The sequence below is a fragment of the Mesoplodon densirostris genome, chromosome 3 (genome assembly GCF_025265405.1).
Source record: "Mesoplodon densirostris isolate mMesDen1 chromosome 3, mMesDen1 primary haplotype, whole genome shotgun sequence".
In the NCBI taxonomy this organism is placed as follows: Eukaryota; Metazoa; Chordata; class Mammalia; order Artiodactyla; family Ziphiidae; genus Mesoplodon; species Mesoplodon densirostris.
Genome location: NC_082663.1, coordinates 9,846,648 through 9,870,245, shown reverse-complemented (window position 1 = coordinate 9,870,245; position 23,598 = coordinate 9,846,648). Strand labels below are relative to the sequence as shown.

Genomic DNA, 23,598 nt, shown 5'->3' with positions numbered 1-23,598 from the left:
GTTGAATTCTAGGAAGCAGACGAATGCTTCCCCTAGTGGTCCGGGGAGGTAGGCTGTTTATCTACCAGCTTTCATTGGTTGTGGGTTGCCTGGGGTCATTAACTTCCCTGCGCTTCTGGGCTGTGCTTACTTGCAGCCAAGTGGGCTGCCGTGGTTTTGGTGATGGCCCCAGGCAGAAAGTACAAGACCATGGCCAATACTGCTGTGTCATCTGAACTCACAGAGAAACGTCCCCGGCAGCAGTGGCTGAAATTAGAGGTGGGCCATGAGACACCAAGAAGCTTCTGCTCTGCCCGGTATGGCTCTCATGTCTGTCACACGATTTGGATTCGGGCACGTTTCATCTAGTGAAATAACAAAAGAGGGAGTGGATTCCAGCATCCTGAGTCCTAACACAGCCTGCTCCTTCCAGGATCGCCACACTGACCCCACCGCGGATTTTAGTTTGCAAACTTTCTGGCTTGTTCTTCTTCAGTTGGACTAATGTATCTGATACTCCCTGGAGGGTCCACATTTTTGTAGTATTAAAAAACTGTACTTACAAGTGAACATTATTTGTTTTCTACACAAAAGAAACATTCTTTCTGTCTCTCTTGCATTATTTATGTCTCTTGGACAAAGGCTGAACATAAAGTTTCATTTACATCCCTGGCTTCTCATCACTTAGGAATCCAGTAGTAAAGGCACCCTGGGAATTGCAGATGCTGACAACGGGAAGGATAAATCACCAAGAACTCTGGTCCCTCATGGAGAAGAGGCCCATACTGGGATGAGCTTTTCCAGAGCACACGTATATCAGGCTGGTCTATTAGGAAATGAGGATTCGAACCCAGGTGTTTCCATAAACGTAGAGAAGATTTAGTGCCTTCATGTCTGCCTCTGCTTTGATTAGGTTTCAACATTTTCTTCGAACCTCAGTGGAATTTAGAAGTGGCGAAATCCTAATTATAGACTTGTCAGATTTATAAGCAAATATGTGCCATGTGTGGTTTCCCAGAGTTCACTTTTTTAGGCATAGATGGTTTGACTAATTGCACACACGTAGTGGAGAAGCAGGGAGGTTTTCGTTATCCTAATTAGCTCTCCGTGTCTCCTGGGACCCACGACAAGATGATGTCTTGAGCTGATTGCTGCTGTGGATGTAAAAATAAGCGCTTCGCCATCCACTTCGCTGCCTGATCATCGAAATAAGTGTCTGCTCTTTGGAGGTGTCAGCCCCTTTTCCCATCTATTCTCTGCCTACACGATGAGGGTGGCAACTTGGGAGCCTGAAACCAGGCGTTACTTCTCTACCACCCAAGAGACATTGCTGCCTTGCAAATTCATTTACAAATAGAAGAGGAGAATTTTCAACATAAAATCCTGTTTGATGGGCAACAAGCTCAGTCATGATCTTGTTCCTGTTTCTCGTTGCAGCCTTCTCTTTTATTAACACCCCTCTACTGCAGCACTAAGCCACACCCACAGACGATCGATATCAATCCCCTCAGTGAACCCGCTGTCTCTCATTTAGGAGCCTTTAGGCAACGCTGCTTCTCTTTGTGAAATGCCTTCCTGCTCCCTCTCTGTCAACAGCCGTGACATTTAGAACTGTGCTCAAATGCCGTCTCTTCCAGGAAGCTCTCCTTGATTCTCAGCCTGGATGAGGTGCCCCTTATAGCCCAACACACTCTGTACTACACCTTCTGGCTTACTGTTTCTGTCCCTGCCAGGCAAGCATCCTGCTTTAAAGCCTTGTCTGTGTCTTATTTAGTGGTGTTCCCAGAACCTAGCACAGGACCAGGCAAGTAGTAGGGACCGAAGTGGACATACTTGCTTTGCTGGGGTTTCCACATTTAGCAGCGTCTGAAGTTACAATGTCCCAAACACCCCCCCAAGGAACTCTTATATCTTACAACATAGAAGTTGCTGTAGATTTATATATATTTATATTGTACAATCGCGTATAATCAACCTGAAATATGATAATGTCCAAATTGCTCTATCCACTGTTTCTGACTCTTTTTAAAAAAGCTAGTTCTTACCCCTCAGTCCCTTCCTGCCTTCCAGGATATTTCATTTCCCTAATGAGCATCAATTAGCCTCCCTCCATGGTACCTTAAATATTAGGCTATCACCATTAATTTGCCCAATGCTTATGGCAGGCAGAAGTAGATATGTCAAAAGATCTGTATACAGCCCAGCCCATTCTATAGGTTCATGTAAACTTAATAAGTATCTGATGGCTGACCGCCTGTATAATAATACATGTACAACATACAAAGAAGGACTGATTTACATCACAAGGATTTTAATTAGAATTTTATTAGCATAATTGACATGGTGTTAAAATTAATTAGCAATTATTTTTCCTGAGTCATCTTTAAAGAAATTTCTTGAAGGCACACTAGAAAACATTTTATGAGCTGTTTCTATACAAAAACCAGAATATGACTGTAGATGATTTTTAATATATCAGTGTCACTTAGTATTTGTGTTTCTTTTGGAATTCTGATCTCATAGGGCTTTAAATATACAGCAGGTGGTTCCCATGCCACATCACCTTAAAATATTGGCATAATGTTTTGTGCAAAAAGAGGAATGACCTGCAGCCATGAATCTGCCTACAGTAACATAATAACTTAGAATGCATTGAATTATTTGTGTCATACCTGAATGATGTCTGACATGGTCCAGAAGCCAGCACAGCATATTTTTTCTCTAATTCATAATGAAAAAACACATTGTAAAGTATAATACACATTGGCAGATAAATTATTTTCTGTTACAAAATAAAAATAAAAAAGACAGCCCAGGAAAATGGGTAATTTGCACTGACTGTATCAATTGATTGATGTGAAGTTTTAATTCTGATATAACACTTCAGTACAGTTTTTAGAGCTGGTCCAGTGATTTAAATTATAATTGAGGAAAATCAAGTCATCTTAGTCTCATGCTGGAAAATAAGGCATATTCACTTTCCTGAAAAATGAAACTCACTTGAAATGCAACTCTTGGAATTGTCTGTCCCCCAGCACTTCTTGCATGTTAATGGGAATTTTAAACCATCCTCTGCAGTGCCACGAAGGTTGTGTATGGCTCACCCTTTATTACACTGAGAAATAAGCAGGACATCACTGTACAGCCCTAGGAATGTCACTCACATGTGTCCATAAACTGCTTTGTGCCTTTGTGACATTTATATCATCATCTCTATGAGTCAAGCTTCTCCAAAGAAACAGAGCCAACAGGATGTATAGATAAAGAGAGATTTATTTCAGGAATCGGCTCATGTAATTGTGAAGTGTGGGCAAATCCAAAATCTGCAGGGTAGGTCATCAGGCTGGAGACCCAGGGAAGAGTTGTGATTTGAGTCCAAAGGCATTCTGCTGGCAGAATTCCCACTCCTTCCCAGAAAGTCAAACTTTTTCTTTTCAGACCTTCAGCTGATTTGAGGAGGTGCACCCAGATTATGGAGAGCAATCTGCTTTGCTCAAAGTCTGCTGAATTGAAAGTTAGTCTCATCTAAAAAATACCTTCACAGAAACATCTGGGATAATGTTTAGCTGAATATCTGAGTCCCATGTTGACACATAAAATTAACCATAAAAACATCATACTACATAGATATAGATATGGATATATAGATCCACCTAAACCTTGCTTTTTTGACTCAACCATGTTGAGATTTATCCACATAAATGTATGTATACATACTTCATGCATTTTTCTGCTTTGTCGTATCCCATGGCATGCATAGACTGCAATGTATTTATCTGTTCTCTGATTGATAGATATTTAGATGGTTTCCACACTCTTCTTGGTGAACATTTAGCAAGTAAAGACTGTCCTTGTATGTGTGTCCTTTGAAATTGTTGGACCAGAGGGATGTGCATCTTCAAATTTAAGAGCTACCTTTCATTGTCGTCTGAAACGGTTGTGCCAGTTCACACTCTCACTATCAGTTAACAACAGTTCCTGTTTCACCCCATACGTGTCAGCCTTTAAAATCTTTGTCAGTTTGGTGGGTCTATTGTTTCAATTTGCATTTCCTCAGTTATCCCTGAAGTTTAGCATCTTCTGAGTTGTTAGTTTTCTGAGAATTGCCTGTTCACACCCTTTCCCATTTTACTATTGGATTAAGAGTGAGGGTGCTGGAACCAGCACCTGAAGGTATTTTATAGATGAGACTACTACCTGGGTGTAGATCCCACACCTCTAATTGTGCGCTCTTGTACAAATTTAATCTTGATTACCTGTAGTTTATCTTAATCTTTAAAATGAGACTAATACAATTATCTAACTTGTTAGAGTTGTATGTTCTTAATAAATTACAACACGTACAGTACCTAAATGGGCTTGGTGTTCAGTAAAGAAAAGCCATTATTAATAAAAATAGGAGATATTTATACATTCTTTTTTTGATCAATGTTTCTACTTTATTTTTATTATTATTGTTTTTATTATTAGTTTCTGCTTTATAACAAAGTGAATCAGTCATACATATACATCTGTTCCCACATCCCTTCCCTCTTGTGTCTCCCTCCCTCCCACCCTCCCCATCCCACCCCTCCAGGCGGTCACAAAGCACCGAGCTGATCTCCCTGTGCTTTGTGGCTGCTTCCCACTATCTATCTACCTTACGTTTGGTACTGTATATATGTCCATGCCTCTCTCTCGCTTTGTCACAGCTTACCCTTCCCCCTCCCCATATCCTCAAGTCCATTCTCAAGTAGGTCTGTGTCTTTATTCCTATTTGACCCCAAGGTTCTTCATGACATTTTTTTTTCTTAAATTCCATATATATGTGTTAGCATATGGTATTTGTCTTTCTCTTTCTGACTTACTTCACTCTGTATGACAGACTCTAGGTCTATCCACCTCATTACAAATAGCTCAGTTTCGTTTCTTTTTATGGCTGAGTAATATTCCATTGTATATATGTGCCACATCTTCTTTATCCATTCATCCGATGATGGACACTTAGGTTGTTTCCAGCTCCGGGCTATTGTGAATAGAGCTGCAATGAACATTTTGGTACATGTCTCTTTTTGAATTATGGTTTTCTCAGGGTATATGCCTAGTAGTGGGATTGCTAGGTCATATGGTAGTTCTATTTTTAGTTTTTTAAGGAACCTCCATACTGTTCTCCATAGTGGCTGTACCAATTCACATTCCCACCAGCAGTGCAAGAGTGTTCCCTTTTCTCCACACCCTCTCCAGCACTTATTGTTTCTAGATTTTTTGATGATGGCCATTCTGACTGGTGTGAGATGATATCTCATTGTAGTTTTGATTTGCATTTCTCTAATGATTAATGATGTTGAGCATTCTTTCATGTGTTTGAAGACTTAAATGCCTATTTAAGTCTTCTGCCATTTTTGGATTGGGTTGTTTGTTTTTTTGCTATTGAGCTGCATGAGCTGATTATAAATTTTGGAGATTAATCCTTTGTCAGTTGCTTCATTTGCAAATATTTTGTCCCATTCTGAGGGTTGTCTTTTGGTCTTGTTTATGGTTTCCTTTGCTGTGCAAAAGCTTTGAAGTTTCATTAGGTCCCATTTGTTTATCTTTGTTTTTATTTCCATTTCTCTAGGAGGTGGGTCCAAAAGGATCTTGCTGTGATTTATGTCATAGAGTGTTCTGCCTATGTTTTCCTCTAAGAGTTTGATAGTTTCTGGCCTTACATTTAGGTCTTTAATCCATTTTCAGCTTATTTTTGTGTATGGTGTTAGGGAATGATCTAATCTCATACTTTTACATGTCCCTGTCCAGTTTTCCCAGCACCACTTATTGAAGAGGCTGTCCTTTCTCCACTGTACATTCCTGCCTCCTTTATCAAAGATAAGTTGACCATATGTGCTTGGGTTTACCTCTGGGCTTTCTATCCTGTTCCATTGATCTATCTTTCTGTTTTTGTGCCAGTACCACACTGTCTTGATTACTGTTGCTTTGTAGTATAGTCTGAATTCAGGGAGCCTGATTCCTCCAGCTCCATTTTTCGTTCTCAAGATTGCTTTGGCTATTCGGGGTCTTTTGTTTTTCCAAACAAATTTTGAAATTTTTTGTTCTAGTTCTGTGAAAAATGCTGGTGGTAGTTTGATAGGGATTGCATTGAATCTGTAGATTGCTTTGGGTAGTAGAGTCATTTTCACAATATTGATTCTTCCAATCCAGGAGCATGGTATATCTCTCCATCTATTTGTATCATCTTTAATTTCTTTCATCAGTGACTTATAATTTTCTGCATACAGGTCTTTTGTCTCCTTAGGTAGGTTTATTCCTAGATATTTTATTCTTTTTGTTGCAATGGTAAATGGGAGTGTTTTCTTGATTTCACTTTCAGATTTTTCATCATTAGTGTACAGGAATGCCAGAGATTTCTGTGCATTAATTTTGTATCCTGCTACTTTACCGAATTCATTGATTAGCTTTAGTAGTTTTCTGGTAGCATCTTTAGGATCCTCTATGTATAGTATCATGTAATCTGCAAACAGTGACAGCTTTACTTCTTTTTTTCCAATTTGGATTCCTCTTATTTCCTTTTCTTCTCTGCTTGCTGTGGCTAAAACTTCCAAAACTATGTTGAATAAGAGTGGTGAGAGTGGGCAGCCTTGTCTTGTTCCTGATGTTAGTGGAAATGGTTTCAATTTTTCACCATTGAGGATGATGTTGGCTGTGGGTTTGTCATATATGGCCTTTTTTATGTTGAGGAAAGTTCCCTCTATGCCTACTTTCTGCAGGGTTTTTATCATAAATGGGTGTTGAATTTTGTCGAAAGCTTTCTCTGAATCTATTGAGATGATCATATGGTTTTTCTCCTTCAATTTGTTAATATGGTGTATCACATTGATTGATTGGCATATATTGAAGAATCCTTGCATTCCTGGAATAAACCCCACTTGATCATGGTGTGTGATCCTTTTAATGTGCTGTTGGATTCTGTTTGCTAGTATTTTGTTGAGGATTTTTGCATCTATGTTCATCAGTGATATTGGCCTGTAGTTTTCTTTCTTTGTGACATCCTTGTCTGGTTTTGGTATCAAGGTGATGGTGGCCTCGTAGAATGAGTTTGGGAGTGTTCCTGCGTCTGCTATATTTTGGAAGAGTTTGAGAAGGATAGGTGTTAGCTCTTCTCTAAATGCTTGATAGAATTCGCCTGTGAAGCCATCTGGTCCTGGGCTTTTGTTTGTTGGAAGATTTTTAATCACAGTTTCAATTTCAGTGCTTGTGATTGGTCTATTCATATTTTATATTTCTTCCTGATTCAGTCTTGGCAGGTTGTGCATTTCTAAGAATTTGTCCATTTCTTCCAGTCTGTCCATTTTATTGGCATAGAGTTTTTTGTAGTAATCTCTCATGATCTTTTGTATTTCTACAGTGTCAGTTGTTACTTCTCCTTTTTCATTTCTAATTCTATTGATTTGAGTCTTCTCCCTTTTTTTCTTGATAAGTCTGGCTAATGGTTTATCAATTTTATCTTCTCAAAGAACCAGCTTTTAGTTTTATTGATCTTTGCTATCATTTCCTTCATTTCTTTTTCATTTATTTCTGATCTGATCTTTATGCTTTCTTTCGTTCTGCTAACTTTGGGGGTTTTTTGTTCTTCTTTCTCTAATTGCTTTAGATGCAGGGTCAGGTTGTTTACTCGAGATGTTTCCTGTTTCTTAAGGTGGGATTGTATTGCTATAAACTTCCCCCTTAGAACTGCTTTTGCTGCGTCCCATAGGTTTTGGGTCTTCGTGTATCCATTGTCATTTGTTTCTAGGTATTTTTTTAAATTTCCTCTTTGATTTCTTCAGTGATCACTTCATTATTAAGTAGTGTATTGTTTAGCCTCCTTGTGTTTGTACTTTTTACAGATCTTTTCCTGTAATTGATGTCTAGTCTCATAGCATTGTGGTCGGAAAAGATACTTGATACAATTTCAATTTTCTTAAATTTACCAAGGCTTGATTTGTGACCCAAGATATGGTCTATCCTGGAGAATGTTCCATGAGCACTTGAGAAAAATGTGTATTCTGTTGTTTTTGGATGGAATGTCCTATAAATATCAATTAAGTCCATCTTGTTTAATGTATCATTTAAAGCTTGTGTTTCCTTATTTATTTTCATTTTGGATGATCTGTCCATTGGTGAAAGTGGGGTGTTGAAGTCCACTACTATGAATGTGTTACTGTCAATTTCCCCTTTTATGGCTGTATTTGCCTTATGTATTGAGGTGCCCCTATGTTGGGTGCATAAATATTTAAAATTGTTATATCTTCTTCTTGGTTCAATCCCTTTATCATTATATAGTGTCCTTCTTTGTCTCTTCTAATAGTCTTTATTTTAAAGTCTATTTTGTCTGATATAAGAATTGCTAATCCAGCTTTCTTTTGAATTCTATTTGCATGGAATATCATTTTCCATCCCCTTACTTTCAATCTGTATGTGTATCTAGGTCTGAAGTGGGTGTCTTGTAGACAGCATATATATGGGTCTTGTTTTTGTATCCATTCAGCCGATCTGTGTCTTTTGGTGGGAGCATTTAGTCCATTTACATTTAAGGTTATTATTGATATGTATGTTCCTATTCCCATTTCCTTAATTGTTTTGGGTTCGTTATTGTAGGTCTTTTCCTTCTGTTGTGTTTTTTGCCTAGAGAAGTTCCTTTAGAATTTGTTGTAAAGCTGGTTTGGTGGTGCTGAACTCTCTCAGCTTTTGCTTGTCTGTAAACGTTTTAATTTCTCCATCAAATCTGAATGAGATCCTTTCTGGGTAGAGTAATCTTGGTTGCAGGTTTTTCTCCTTCATCACTTTAAATATGTCCTGCCACTCCCTTCTGGCTTGTAGCGTTTCTGCTGAGAAATCAGCTGTTAACCTGCTGGGGATTCCCTTGTGTGTTATTTGTTGTTTTTCCCTTGCTGCTTTTCATATGTTTTCTTTGTGTTTAATTTTTGACAGTTTGATTAATATGTGTCGTGGCGTATTTCTCCTTGGATTTATTCTGTATGGGACTCTCTGTGCCTCCTGGACTTGATTGACTATTTCCTTTCCCATATTAGGGAAGTTTTCAACTATAATCTCTTCAAATATTTTCTCAGTCCCTTTCTTTTTCTCTTCTTCTTCTGGAACCCCTATAATTCGAATGTTGGTGCGTTTAATGTTGTCCCAGAGGTCTCTGAGACTGTCCTCTGTTCTTTTCATTCTTTTTTCTTTATTCTGATCTGCAGCAGTTATTTCCACTATTTTATCTTCCACGTCATTTATCCATTCTTCTGCCTCAGTTATTCTGCTATTGATTCCATCTAGAGTATTTTTCATTTCATTTATTGTGTTTTTAATCGATGCTTGATTCATCTTTAGTTCTTCTAGGTCCTTGTTAACTGTTTCTTCCATTTTGTCTATTCTATTTCCAAGATTTTGGATCATCTTTACTATCATTATTCTGAATTCTTTTTCAGTTAGACTGCCTATTTCCTCTTCATTTGTTAGGTCTGGTGGGTTTTTTATCTTGCTCCTTCACCTGCTGTGTGTTTTTCTGTCTTCTCATTTTGCTTACCTTACTGTGTTTGGGGTCTCCTTTTTGCAGGCTGCAGATTCATAGATCCTGTTGTTTTGCGTGTCTGTCCCCAGTGGCTAAGGTTGTTTCAGTGGGTTGTGTAGGCTTCCTGGTGGAGGGGACTAGTGCCCGTGTTCTGGTGGATCATGCTGGATCTTGTCTTTCTGGTGGACAGGTCCACGTCTGGTGGTGTGTTTTGGGGTGCCTGTGGCCTTATTATGTTTTTAGACAGCCTCTCTGCTAATGGGTGGGGTTGTGTTCCTGTCTGGCTAGTTGCTTGGCATAGGGTGACCAGCACTGTAGCTTGCTGGTCGTTGACTGAAGCTGGTTGCTGGTGTTGAGATGGAGATCTCTGGGAGATTTTCGCCGCTTGATATTATGTGGAGCTGGGAGGTCTCTTGTGGACCCGTGTCCTGAAGTTGGCTTTCCCACTTCAGAGGCACAGTACTGACTCCTGGTTGCAGCACCAAGAGCCTTTCATCTACCCGGCTCAGAATAAAAGGGAGAAAAAGTAGAAAGAAAGAATTAGTAGAAGAAAGAAATAGAGAAAGAAAGAAAGAAAGAAAGAAGGAAAGAAAGGAAGGAAGGAAGGAAGGAAGGTAGGTAGGAAGGAAGGAAGAGAGAAAGAAAGGAGGGGGGAGGGAGGGAGGGAGGAAGGGAAGTTAGGAAAAAGAGAAAGAGAGAAGATAAAGTAAAATAGAATAAAGTAAGATAAAATATAGCATTATTAAAATAAAAAAGTAATTATTAAAAAATTTTAAAAAACAACAAAAAAACGAACGGATAGAACCCTGGGACAAATGGTGGAAACAAAGCTATACAGAGAAAATCTCACACATAAGCATACACATACACATTCACAATAAGAGAACAAGGGGGGAAAATCGTAAATCTTGCTCTCAAAGTCCACCTCCTCAATTTGGAATAATTCATTGTAAAAAGAGGAAAAGGGGAAAAAAATCTTAAATCTTGTTCTCAAAGTCCACCTCCTCCATTTGGGATGATTCGTTGTCTATTCATGTATTCCACAGATGCAGGTTACATCAAGTTGATTGTGGAGCTTTAATCTGCTGCTTCTGAGGCTGCACAGAGAGATTTCTCTGTCTCTTCTTTGTTCTCACAGCTCCCGGGTCTCAGCTTTGGATTTGGCTCCGCCTCTCCGTGTATGTCGCCGGAGGGCGTCTGTTCTTCGCTCAGACAGGACGGGTTTAAAGGAGCCACTGATTCGGGGGCTCTGGCTCACTCAGGCCGAGAGGAGGGAGGGGCACGGAGTGCGGGGCGAGCCTGCGGCGGTAGAGGCCGGCGTGACATTGCACCAGCCCGAGGCGCTCCGTGCACTCTCCCGGGGAAGCCGTCCTTGGATCCCGGGACCCCGGCAGTGGCGGGCTGCACAGGCTCCCCGGAAAGGGGGGTGTGGACAGTGACCTGTGCTCTCACACAGGCCTCTTGGCGGCGGCAGCCGCAGCCCCATCGTCCCCCGCCCGTCTCCGTGGTCCGCGCTTTTAGCCGCGGTTTGCGCCCATCTCTGGAGCTCCTTTAAGCAGCCCTCTTAATGCCCTCTCCTCGCGCACCAGGAAACAAAGAGGGAAGAAAAAGTCTCTTGCCTCTTCGGCAGCTCCAGTCTTTTCCCCGGACTCCCTCCGGGCTAGCCATGGTGCACTAACTCCCTCAGGCTCTCTTCCGGCCGCCAGCCCCAGTCCTCTCCCTGCGCTCCCACTGAAACCCGATACCCGAGCCTCAGCTCCCAGTCCCTCCCACCCCGGCGGCCGAGCAGAAAAGCCTCTCGGGCTGGTGAGTGCTGGTCGGCACCGATCCTCTGTGTGGGAATCTCTCCGCTTTGCCCTCCGCACCCCTGTTGCTGTGCTCTCCTCCGCTACTCCGAAGCTTCCCCCCTCTGCCACCCGCAGTCTCCGCCCGCGAAGGGGCTCCTAGTGTGTGGAAACCTTTCCTCCTTCACGGCTCCCTCCCACTGGTGCAGGTCCCGGCCCTATCCTTTTGTCTCTGTTTATTCTTTTTTCTTTTGCCCTACCCAGGTATGTGGGGAGTTTCTTGCCTTTTGGGGAGTCTGAGGTCTTCTGTCAGCGTTCAGTAGGTGTTCTGTAGGAGTTGTTCCACGTGTAGATGAATTTCTGGTTATCTGTGGGGAGGAAGGTGATCTCCGCGTCTTACTCTTCCGCCATCTTCCCCCGGGTCCTATTTATAGATTCTTGATGTTATCTTGAGTCTAATATATTCTCCCAACTTATGACTTCTCTTAATGGTTTTTTTTTTTTTGCTTTTAAATTTTAATGTATTCAAATTTTGTTCTTCCTATGTCTAAGAAATCCTCCCCTCAGCTAAGTTCATAGTATCATTCTCCTTAATTTTTTATTAAAATATTTAAGATTTAATTCTTCAGATTCGTTCTCTTATGGATCTTGAACTTATTGTTGTGTATGGCGTGAAGTAGGGATCTAAATTTTTTTTTTTATTTTTCATATTAATATCAGTTTTTGGAAAGGCCTTTATTTTTCCAGCACCTTTGCCCCCTCTGATTTGTAATATTACCTCTGACTTTATAATGTGGCATCACATTATTTATCGGCATCCACCTATGCTCTCCTATTAATACTTACATCATGGTGTGTATTCGTAAAGATTTTTAAAACCACTTTGTGTTTAACATATATGTACAGGTCTGCCTCCCCTCCCACTCCCAGAAATACACCCCAGCTTTCAGTTCCCAACTACCTTCTTGATTCCTGTGGGTGGCAGGAGAGAGTCCAAGGCTCTTAGGAACTACTGAGGACCCAGGTTGGGAGGGGAGGGGAGGGAAGGGATGGATCAAGAAGACGGAGCTTTATCTCAGGCCCCCCTGCTCAAAGGCACCAGTTCTACTGCTGTCATGCCCAGTCCTTGGAGAATGGCCACCTGCCTGCTACTCCGTGGAGGGCAGAGGGGAAAATCCCCCTCTTTTTGGGTCCCTAAACCTAAGGGGCAGAGGTATGGTCTAGCACCTCACACTAGCATCCATATCCTCCTGGTTTTCTACTCAAGTATTTTCCAGAACTCTTTTTCCTGGTCCAGAGGGAGTTCTGGTCTCTTCCTGGCATGATGTCAACTTGTGTCCCTCCCAGTTCTGTGGCTCTCAGTAACTTCTCTAAACCAGGCTTTTGTTTGATTTACAAAGCTAAGTTTTTGTTTAGCATTCCAAAAGTCCCTTCTTCCAGTGAATGCACTCTGGTTGTCAGACTAGTGTACCCACTTCAAAAACTGTCTTTTGAAACCCAAAGTGGTTGTGAGCTTACATTGCACAAAGGGTGTAAGCTGTGTTCTTCCCTAATGCTCTGAAGCACCTACCTTTCAGTATTTCCTAAAGTTCTTAAATGTCCTAATATTTCCAATATTTCCTAAAATTCAAGGATGGACAATGCAAGTCATCCAAAAATTAAATAATAATGATATGCATAAGAATACATTGCAAAGGAAAAAAGCATACTAGAGGAGTATTAAAAGCAATATAGATTTTATTTGGTAACAGAATCAGAGACTAAAAAAATTATTACCCATTATGTGACTTTCCAATTCTAACAATTACAAACGAATTCTAAGATAGTGTCTTTTGATTTAATCCATACATACCAATGGCCACTTTATACTTCAGTCGTTTTTTTTAGGCCCAATTTAATTCTTTTCTCCTGCAACATGCTTGAACAACAAAAGGAAGTACTAGCAAGAATAGTCATTTCTTTTTCAAAGGAATGTTGTGAAATTCAGAGGATACAGGTATGTGAAGTCTGTAACTGCAAAACTGCTCACCAAATAGAAGGCGTTCCTCCCTCATTCGGTAGGTGGGCATAGGGGTGATGTACATGGCAGGTGGGAGGGTTAATAAGCACAGGTGAGATCGTACCAAGAGTCAGACATCAGATGTACCTGTGAGCTTTGGTCTTCCTCTGTTCTTGTTCAGGAAATCTTTTAGACTGGGGCCTGTCAAAGAGAACCAGAGCTGGACAGCAGTTAAAGTGGCCAAACCAGATTTTATTCAGGAATTATTGCAACAGGGGCAAGGAGACCCCAATATAGACCTGAGCTCAATCCTGAATCCAAGAAATAGTGGGTATTTATAGCCAAGGAGTGGATGAGGAGGTCAGTGGGTGGGAAATTACTGAGAGATTGTGGAAAAAAGAAGAAAATTGTAAAGGTAACCACATTTTTGGAGGATTTTAAGACCAGCCATTGAAGATTAAATCAGATGAGCTTGTTAGGTTGGCTCCAGGGACTTCATTTTTCACTCTTTCATCTTACAAAGATCTGAGGAGAAAAAAATGCTAGATTGCAACAAGTTTTAACATGAGTTTCCTGAGTTGTGAGTAAAAGTTCTGTGGCAAAGATATATTAGTACTTGGAGGGCACAGTAACAGGGATATTAATTGTTGTTAGTTAAGGTTGTAGTTAAATCTATATAGCAATTAAAAATTTTAAAGTAATAACTTGTCAGTATTACGTTTACTCATGGTTCATTGTTCTATAAGTGTTAAATGCAAGTCCACTACTCATGAAAGTCTACTTTTTAAAAAAAATTATTTTATTTTTGGCAGTGTTTGTTCTTCATTGCTGCACGCGGGCTTTCTCTGGTTATGGTGAGCGGGGGCTACTCTTCGTTGTGGTGTGTGGGCTTCTCATTGCGGTGGCTTCTCTTGTTGCAGAGCTCGGGCTCTAGGTGTGCAGGCTTCAATAGTTGTGGCACGTGGGCTCAGTAGTTGTGGCTCGCAAGCTCTAGAGTGCAGGCTCAGTAGTTGTGGCTCACAGGCTTAGTTGCTCCACGGCATGTGGGATCTTCCCGGACCAGGGCTCGAACCCATGTCCCCTGCATTGGCAGGTGGATTCTTAACAACTGCGCCACCAGGGAAGCCCATGAAAGTCTACTTTTTATCACAACCGATTCAAAAAGAGATTAAGTCACACCCACCTGAGTGCCCTAAGTCAATGTTGATTCCTAGCACCTTGGAAGACACAACAGTCATACCATAAAAGTGGGTGCCTGAGAGTGCTGGCTTCAGGTCGTCACTACTGGTCCTCTATAAACCAAGACTACAATGGGGGCTTGAAGCTTATTAGAACCACTTTTTTTACATTTTTTAATATAATTTTTTTAAATGTATTTATTTTTGGCTGTGTTGGGTCTTAGTTTCTGTGCGAGGGCTTTCTCTAGTTGTGGTGAGCGGGGCCCACTCTTCATTGCGGTACATGGGCCTCTCACTGTCGTGGCCTCTCTTGTTGCAGAGCACAGGCTGCAGACACGCTGGCTCAGCAGTTGTGGCTCGCGGGCCCAGTTGCTCCATGGCATGTGGGATCTTCCCAGACCAGTGCTCGAACCTGTGTCCCCTGCATTGGCAGGCAGATTCTCAGCCACTGCACCATCAGGGAAGCCCCTTTATATAATTTTTATTGGAGCATAGTTGATTTACAGTGTTGTGTTAGTTTCAGGTGTGCAGCAAAGTGAATCAGTTATACATATACATACATCCACTCTTTCTTAGATTTTTTTCCCATATAGGTCATTAAAGAGTATTGAGTAGAGTTCCCTGTGCTATAAAGTAGGTCCTTATTAGTTATCTATTTTATTTTTTTAATTAATTTTTATTGGAGTATAGTTGATTTACAGTGTTGTGTTAGTTTCTACTGTACAGCAAATTATATATATATATATATATATATATATATATATATATATATATATATATATATATATATATATATATATATATATATCTGTCTCCCCTCTTTTTTGGATTTCCTTCCCATTTAGGTCACCACAGAGCATTGAGTAGAGTTTTCCCTGAGCTATACAGTCAGTTCTTATTAGTTATCTATTTTATACATAGTATCAGTAGTGTATATATGTCAATCCCAATCTCCCAATTCATCCCACCCTCCTCCTTTCCCCCCTTGGTGTCCATACATTTTTTCTCTACATCTGTGTCTCTATTTCTGCTTTGCAAATAAGATCATCTCTACCATTTTTCTAGATTCCAGATATATGCATTAATATAGCATATTTGTTTTTCTTTTTCTGACTTACTTCACTCTGTATGACAGTCCCTCGGTCCACCACTTTTTAACAGGTGCTTTTAAAAGAGTGCTTTTTGCAAGGACACATGATTCTCTGGCTCATAACATTCCCCAAATCAGGTATTTCTTTCTAGAAGGAAGAGTAGTGTACCAATGCCCAACCCTCTTGAGTCTCCCAATTAAGTATACCTTCTTTGGTGATTTAAAAATCAGTATTTTTAGGGCTCTGAAGCTACTTGGTATGATACTTTAATGGTGAGTACATGTCACTATACATTTGCTGAAACCCATAGGTTGTACATCATCAAGAGTGAACCTTGGTGTAAACTGTGGACTTTGGGTTATTATGATGTGTCAGCATCGCCTCAACGTTTGTAACAAATGCTGTCCCTCTAGAGGGGACGTTGATAACCAGAGATGCTATGCAGGGATGCGGGCAGAGGTCATAGAGGAAATCTCTGTACCTTCCACTCAGTTTTGCTAATGAACCTAAAACTCTCTAAAAATCAAAGTCTATTAAAAAACAAAAATAATTCAGTATTTGTTTAATATCTGCTTCATGCCCATCACCCTGCTGGGTGTTGGTGTAGAAAGGTTAGAAGCATCAGTCAGAAGGCTTGAATTGTCACCTCTTGAGCATCCAAGAACATTGACTGCTGCTGCTGAATGGACTGAGATCCCTAGCCCCACGCTGAGTGCCCAGCTCACAGCCAACCCCACCAACTTGTCAGCCATGGTCATGAACCATCTGAAGACAGGATTCTCCAACCCCAGCTGAGTCTCCCCACATTACACAACCTGGAACAGAGATGATCTGTCCCTGCTGAGCCCTGTCCAATTAGATTTGTGAGCAGAGTAAATGATTGTTGTTTCAAACTACTAAGTGCTGGAGTATTTGTTAGGCACTGTGTTATGGGCTGAATTGTGTCCCCCCAAATTCATGCTTTGAGGACGTACCCCCCAGGATCTCAGAATGTGACTTCATTTGGACATAGGGTCTTTGAGAAGTGATTAAGTTTAAATGAGGTCATTAGGGTGAGCTCTAATCCAGTAGGATCAGTGTTCTTATAAGAAGAGGAAATTTGAACATGAAACACCAGGGATGCACAGACCCAGAAGAAAGGCCGTGTAAGGACGCAGAGAGAAGATGTCTATCTACAAGCCAAGGAGAGGGGCCTCAGAAGAAACCAACCCTGTGTTCGCTTCAGCAGCATAGATACTAAAACTGGAAGGATACAGAGATGAGCGTGGCCCTTGGGCAAGGATACCCTTGCAAATTCATGAAGCATTGCATAGTTTTTGGTGGTGAGCATGCTGTAGTGTAACCAGAAGTCAAATTATAAGGTACACATAAACTTACATAAACCACTGTTACCTCAATTTAAAAAGAAGAAGAAGAAGAAGCCAGATCTGCTGACACCTTGGTCTTGGCTAGACTTCCAGCCTCTAGAACTGTGGAAAAACAAATGCTCATTTTTTAAGCCACCCAGTCTGTGGTATTTTCTTATGGCAGCTCTTGCAAACTAATACACACAATAGGAAAACAGATTCAGTCTCCAAGGTTTGACTTCATTTGTACAACCCTTCAAGTGTTTGCTATTGGCCATTTGTTTCCTGTTGCTTCATGGATGCTGTTTCCTATGATTGGATGATTTCAGTAACACTGACACCTTTCATGGGGTAACAATGTCAGTCAGTTAAAGGGAACATTTTATAAAAGCTGGTGGATTTTCTGAACTTCTCCTAACAGGTGGCTTACCCAGACCTCTTCTAGTCAGTAATGTAAACATACATGACCTTTCCTTTCCCTCACTGAACTTATCTCCTCGGGAATTCACTGGGTTTGTGTAACTATTTCTGAAAAGTGAAGAAAAATTTGCCCCAAGGAGGAAAGAGCTTCTATTAAAAGGCTAAAGAGATAAAATGTTTGGTACAGTGTTTTTTGCAGTCAACTAGCTACACGTTCATTAATTCTGACTTATCTTGAGGATTTCACATGTGGTAATCGGTAGGTACTATTTCAGAGAGGATAAATCCTGATATTCTTGTTACTTGTTGGCCACCACTCTCTGGGTAACGCGGAGTGAGCCTTTCTCCAGCCAGCACCATCCACATGCATTCCTGTTTGCTCATTGCTGTGTCCTGGGAGTTGAAGACACACAATTGAAGGGGGCTGGGGGTCTGCAGGAGGAGGAGACTGGGCTGGTTAATAGAATATTCAGGGCTGGGGCAGAATGAAACCTTCAGAGCAAAACTGGGGGGAAGGAAGAGACCCAAGGGATACAACTGAAAGCATCTGGTGATTGTAACAGAGTGTGTAAGAGAGAAACATGCAAGTAGACGCTTTAACCTATTGCTATGGACTGAATCATGTCTCCCCGAATGTATATGTTGAAACCTAAACCCCCCTGCATGTGACTGTATTTGGAGACAGAGCCTTTGAAGAGGCAATTAGGTTAAATGAGGTCATAAGGTGGAGCCCTGGTCTGATGGAACCCATGTCTTTGTAAAAGAGGAAGAGACACCAGAGCTCTCTCTCTCCCCACCCTGTGAGGATGCAGTGAGAAAGCTGCCGTCTGCAAGCCAGGAAGAGAGCCCTCACCAGAACCCAGTCAGGCTGGCACCCTGACCTTAGACTTCCCAGACTCCAGAACTGTGACAAATTATGTCTGCTGTTTAAGTCACCGAGTCTGTGGTCCTTTGTTAAGGCAGCCTGAGTAGACTAAGACTTCTATTATTCCACCCATGATACTGGTCTGCTTTTAGTACGTTGATATTAATACTGGCTGGCCTCTGTGTGTCCCTCTCCATATGCAGTAAGCTATTTCTGGATTGTAAGTATCTGAAATTTACAATAAGTGCTGCTTATAGAGATGAGGGGGAGGGGAAAGCAGATATAAGTTACAGAATAGAAGACACCAGACTTTTAAACTGAGTGTGGCTGGGTCTCTTCCTCCATGTGAGATGAGGCAGCAAACGGATTAAGCACCAGAAGGGCAGGACCTTACTTAGCTCTGGGGTGGATCACTCTGACTACCTTGAAAGTAGACTCCGGGGGAAGATTCGAAGCAGGGAAGCTTGCTGTTGAGGAGGCCGCTGCAGAAATCTGGGGTAGAGATGGCGGTGGCTTAGGCCAGTGTGGTGCAGGGCTGGGAGTAAGGAGTGCTCAGGTTACAGGTATATTTTGAAGGTAGAGGAGACAGACTTGGCTGGCATCTCAAAGCAGGCTTTAGGCCCAGGCAGCTGCGAGATTGGGGCTGTCATTCACTGAGATGCCGGAGATGGTGAGGGGAACAGTTCTGGAGGCAATTTCACAGTCACTCTTGGGTCACGTTAAGTGTGAAATGTCACATAAACGTCTGAGGGCAGAATCGCAGAGGCTCCAGTAGCCAATTCTGGAAGACAGGTAGTTCTGGATTGGCAGTGTAAACCCAAGAGGCATTTGTATATGGAATCAAGCAACCATACTTTCTCAGAGGCCCAAGATAATCCAATGCTGTTTTTACCCCCAGTGTAATTATCCAACAAATTTCATCATCAGTTTAATCTACCCCTAGTCTGATTAAAATCATGAGATGAGCTGGGAGTATGATGGCAGGGAGTGAAGATAAAGAAAAGAAGAGAACCGGGATGAGCCCTGGGGATGCCGCCATTTAGAGGTCAAGTGATGAGAGAGGGCCAGCAAAGGAGACAGAGAAAGGACCTGTGAAAGAAGGTGACCAGGAGAGGGTCAGGTCCCAGAAGACAGTGTATTGAGAAGGTAGGATGACCAGTGTAGGGCCCCCGCAGGCACAGCCCTTGGGCGTCTTCTCTGTCCATCTTCATTCATTTCCCCGTGAGCTCATCCAGGCTTGAGGCTTTCATTACCAAGGTGTATGTAGACTCATCTGCTTATACCTTGTGCTTCCTAAGTGGCCTCCCTACTTCAATCTGTGCCCCTGCCCCAGTCTCCTCTCCTGACAGCAGCCACGTAAGATCTCCACAGATGTCACCTCCTCATCAAAGGCTCCCCTGGACACTGGCTTTTATGGCAGCCCTTTCCCCATTTCATTTCCTGTTCCTTCTCTTTAGCACGTAGGAATATTGGAGGTACCTTCCTGTCTCCCCTACTGCTCGCCTCCCTCAAAGGATGTGAGCTCCATGGAGGAAGAACTCTTTCTCTATTTGTTTCCCTGCCTGGCACATAATAGGTGCTCCATGAATATTTGTGGAATAAATGAATGACAGAAAAAGAAACAGGACCTGTGAAGGAAGCCCAGCGAGTAGTCAGAGTGGGGAGGGAGACAAGGATGGTTCAAGAGCAGACACTGATGGAAGGAAAACTCATCCGTGTTGCGAAGAGGTGGAGTAGAATGACGAGTGCACAGAAGCACTGGGTTTGCTGGTCCCTTGAGACCGCTGACGGAGATATCCAGGTGGAGTGCCACCAAGAGAACTGAGCTGATGAGAAATTAAGGAGCACGTTATGGCTGAAGGGGCCGGTGGACGAATCGGGGCCGTGTTGAGAAGATGCTGGAGCAGAACAGAGGTGCTGGAGTGGAGGGGAAATTAGCAAGCAAAGAGGTGAACAGGGTGGGATGCAGGGAAGCTAGGACAGGCTTTCGACACAGGTGCAGATGTGGAGGTCCACTGAGGGGGAGGGGAGTATGGGTGAGGTTGAGGTTGGGTGTCCAGGGCGGAGCGAGCACAGGGGAGCTGCCCTCTCCCAAGTGCAACAGCTTTGAAGCAGAAAGGCCCAGAGCAGCCACATCACCCCTCGGCCGACCACAGCAGTACCTGGAAACTGGCCCTTGCGGTTTCTGGGACTCAAGCTGTTCTACGGTTCTTTTCTTTTTTTAATTAACACATGAGTTCAACATGTTTTTTGTTTTTGTTTTTGTTTTTGTTTTTTGTGGTACACAGGCCTCTCGCTGTTGTGGCCTCTCCCGTTGCGGAGCACAGGCTCCGGACGCGCAGGCTCAGCGGCCATGGCTCACGGGCCCAGCCACTCCGCGGCATGTGGGATCTTCCCGGACCGGGGCATGAACCCGTGTCCCCTGCATCGGCAGGCGGACTCTCAACCACTGTGCCACCAAGGAAGCCCCAACATGTTTTATTTTTTAAGTCAATTATTTATTCTTCCTTAAAGAGGGCAACGATAAAAGCAGAAAAAAAAAAACCCCAGTAATTTCTGTTGCTCATAATAAGAACGATAGTTTTAAATGCTTACGTTTTCTTAAAGAATGTTAGAGAACCAGCATACCTGTTGAGTTGTGTGCTTAGATTATGCTCTTAGGATTATTGTTTAAATCTTTTCTCCCACTGCTCCAGGGGAGGAGAAAAAGGCAAGGGACACTTTCAAGTAGTTCTGTACATTAAAGAATATTTTCATTCCGTGTTTTTCTTTTTCTCTTCAAAAATATAGTGTATTTGTTTCCTAAGGCTGCCATAACAACTTACCCCAGAGCTGAGAGAACTATATCCTCTCACAACCCTAGAAGCCATAAATCTGAAACCACGGTGTCAGCAGGACCACACTCCTTCTGAAGGCTCTAGGGGAGGGTCCTTCCTCTCCTCTTCCAGATCCTGGAGGCTCCAGGGGCTGCTTGGCTTGAGGCTGCATCCCTCCAGTCTCTGCCTCTGTCTTCATGTCACCTTCATCCCTGTGTATCTGTCTCAAATTCCGCTCTCTTTTGCCTTATGAGGACACCAGTCATTGGATTGAGGGCCCACTCTAAATCCAAGATGGTTTTGTGTTGAGACCCTGAAATACGTCTACAAGGACCCTATTTCAAATAAAGTCACATCCATAGGTACTGAAGGTTAGGACTTGGGCATATCTTTTCAAGGGCCCCTTTGCAACTCACTATGTGTCATTTTGTAATTTGAGATGTGATTTATTTCTTGTGTTCATTCTTATTTTGTGTTCAGGAAAGTTGCATCAGTTAAAATAATTATATAAATAAATAAAGTAGTTTTCAGTTTCAAAGAAACAACAAAGCCCATTCTTTAATGGTATATTCTAGATCATGTGTAAGGAATGGATGACTTGGGAATTAAAATCAGATATTCAGCAATCTGTTAATTGTATGTTTCTCTTGCTGATGGTAAATCGACTAGAAAACACAGTTAGGGAAATGTCTTTTGAAGAAATATATCTTGTTCAGCACATTCTCCACGGATTGGCACAAAATAGAATCCTGATTAATTTGAAGTCGTGTCAAACTTCAGTTCCGCTTGTTTCAAATGATTGTTTCCCTTGAACGTTAAGCTGTAGGAGCTTGTGAATAAGCTGGGAACAGAGAGACACTTAAGATGTGTGGTGTAAGGGGGAGGGAATGATGTTTATTAAGCATCTACTTGATGAAAAGTGCTCTCACCCTGGAATTTCATTCACTATCAGAGCAACTCAGGGAGATGGATTGAGTCTGTCCTGTCTCATTGTCGAAGTGACTGAGAACCAGGATGTGTCCAGGACACGGCCCAGAGCACAGCTAGGAGCCAACAAAGGCAGGATTTGGAAGGGGAAGACAGAGCAGAAGTCAGTTTTGTTCCTGTTCTGACTTCACCACTTACCCACCCGTGAACCTGAGTGCTGATCAAGAGATGAGGCTATGAGGTTGTTGAGAGCGCCCACCTCTGGCACAAGATGACAGGTTTTGAAATCCGTCTGTGCTCCTTGCTTGCTTTGTGACCTTGGGTCACTTCCTGTGTGCCTCAGTTTCCCCATCTGTAAAGTGGGGATGATATCAGCGCCTCCCTCATAGAGTTGTGTGAGGATGAAATTGAGGGATTTATACATAAAGCACTTGCAACAGTGACAGGCACTTAGAAACCCTGTTGAGCACACCTGGTCCCACCCTTTTCTCACCAGGGTACATTTATTCAGGTAAAGAGTGTGAAAGTTGGTCCTTTCACCTCACCTTCAAATCGCATATAATGAGATGCCTAAAACTGGTGAAACGCCCTACGAGGACCAAATACCAGTTAAGCCTAACAGGTACTGTTTTTATTTCAATAAAAAGATTTTTGAGGTTTGCATTATCTATTAACAAAAACAATTTTAGGTTTTTTTTTTTTTTTAGAACTTTCTTGTCCATCTGTAGTTCTAAATCTGCCTAATTCTGTCATTGAAAACCAACTCTTTGTTCAACAGCAAAAACAACCTTTGCTTGGAAAAAGAAAAAAAAAGAAACACTATTTTTATCAGAGGCTTAAGGGCAAAAATGAGCTATAGCATTTTATGCAGGGAAAAAATAATCATTATTATTAGACTTGATTATTTGAGTTTAGAATCAATTTCCAGAGGGATCATTTTTAATTTAATCTGTGTGCCAAGACTGTGCTTAATAAACCTTGAACAAATCTTGTTCCAGGGAAATTTTTAACATGTTCTGTTGCTTTTTTTATATATATCAACTAGCTTTTTTTGTGGAAATAGTTTTATTTGTTTCTGAATGTTGGTTTTCAAATTACTTTCCAAAAGATGTTTGTAATTTGACATTGAGGTTTTTTTCATGCATAGTTTTCTCTAGCATGGTTACTGATGAACCAATAGTTTTATTTGTTTCTGAATGTTGGTTTTCAAATTACTTTCCAAAAATGTTTGTAATTTGACATTGAGGATGCTTTTTTTTTTTTTTTGCGGTACGCGGGCCTCTCACTGCTGTGGTCTCTCCCATTGTGGAGCACAGGCTCCGGATGCGCAGGCTCAGCGGCCATGGCTCACAGGCCCAGCCGCCCCGCGGCATGTGGGATCTTCCAGGACCTGGGCACGAACCCGTGTCCCCTGCATCGGCAGGCAGACTCCCAACCACTGCACCACCAGGGAAGCCGTAGAGGATGCTTTTTCCATGCATAGTTTTCTCTAGCATTTTTACTGATGAACCTCACTGTGTGTTCACATGAAATGGGGATTTAACAACATGGTAGTTTTATAAGGAAAAGTTATTATGTATTGTTAAAACAGACATACAACCAACAAAAATTTAATAAGGACCCAAAGCAGACATACAAATTGCCACACATAAATAAACCCAAAG

At 41.9% G+C, this 23,598-nt stretch overlaps 1 protein-coding gene and 1 non-coding gene across 4 annotated transcripts in view; both read left to right on the top strand.

Moving 5' to 3' along the window:
• Window positions 1-23,598, top strand: part of CTNND2 (catenin delta 2) — a 968,406-nt gene that overhangs the window by 634,405 nt on the left and 310,403 nt on the right. The gene's annotated exons all lie outside the window — the stretch shown is intronic.
• On the top strand, window positions 16,773-16,877 carry LOC132487271 (U6 spliceosomal RNA). Its single transcript, XR_009531564.1, has one exon. It is a non-coding gene; the product is annotated as a U6 spliceosomal RNA (small nuclear RNA).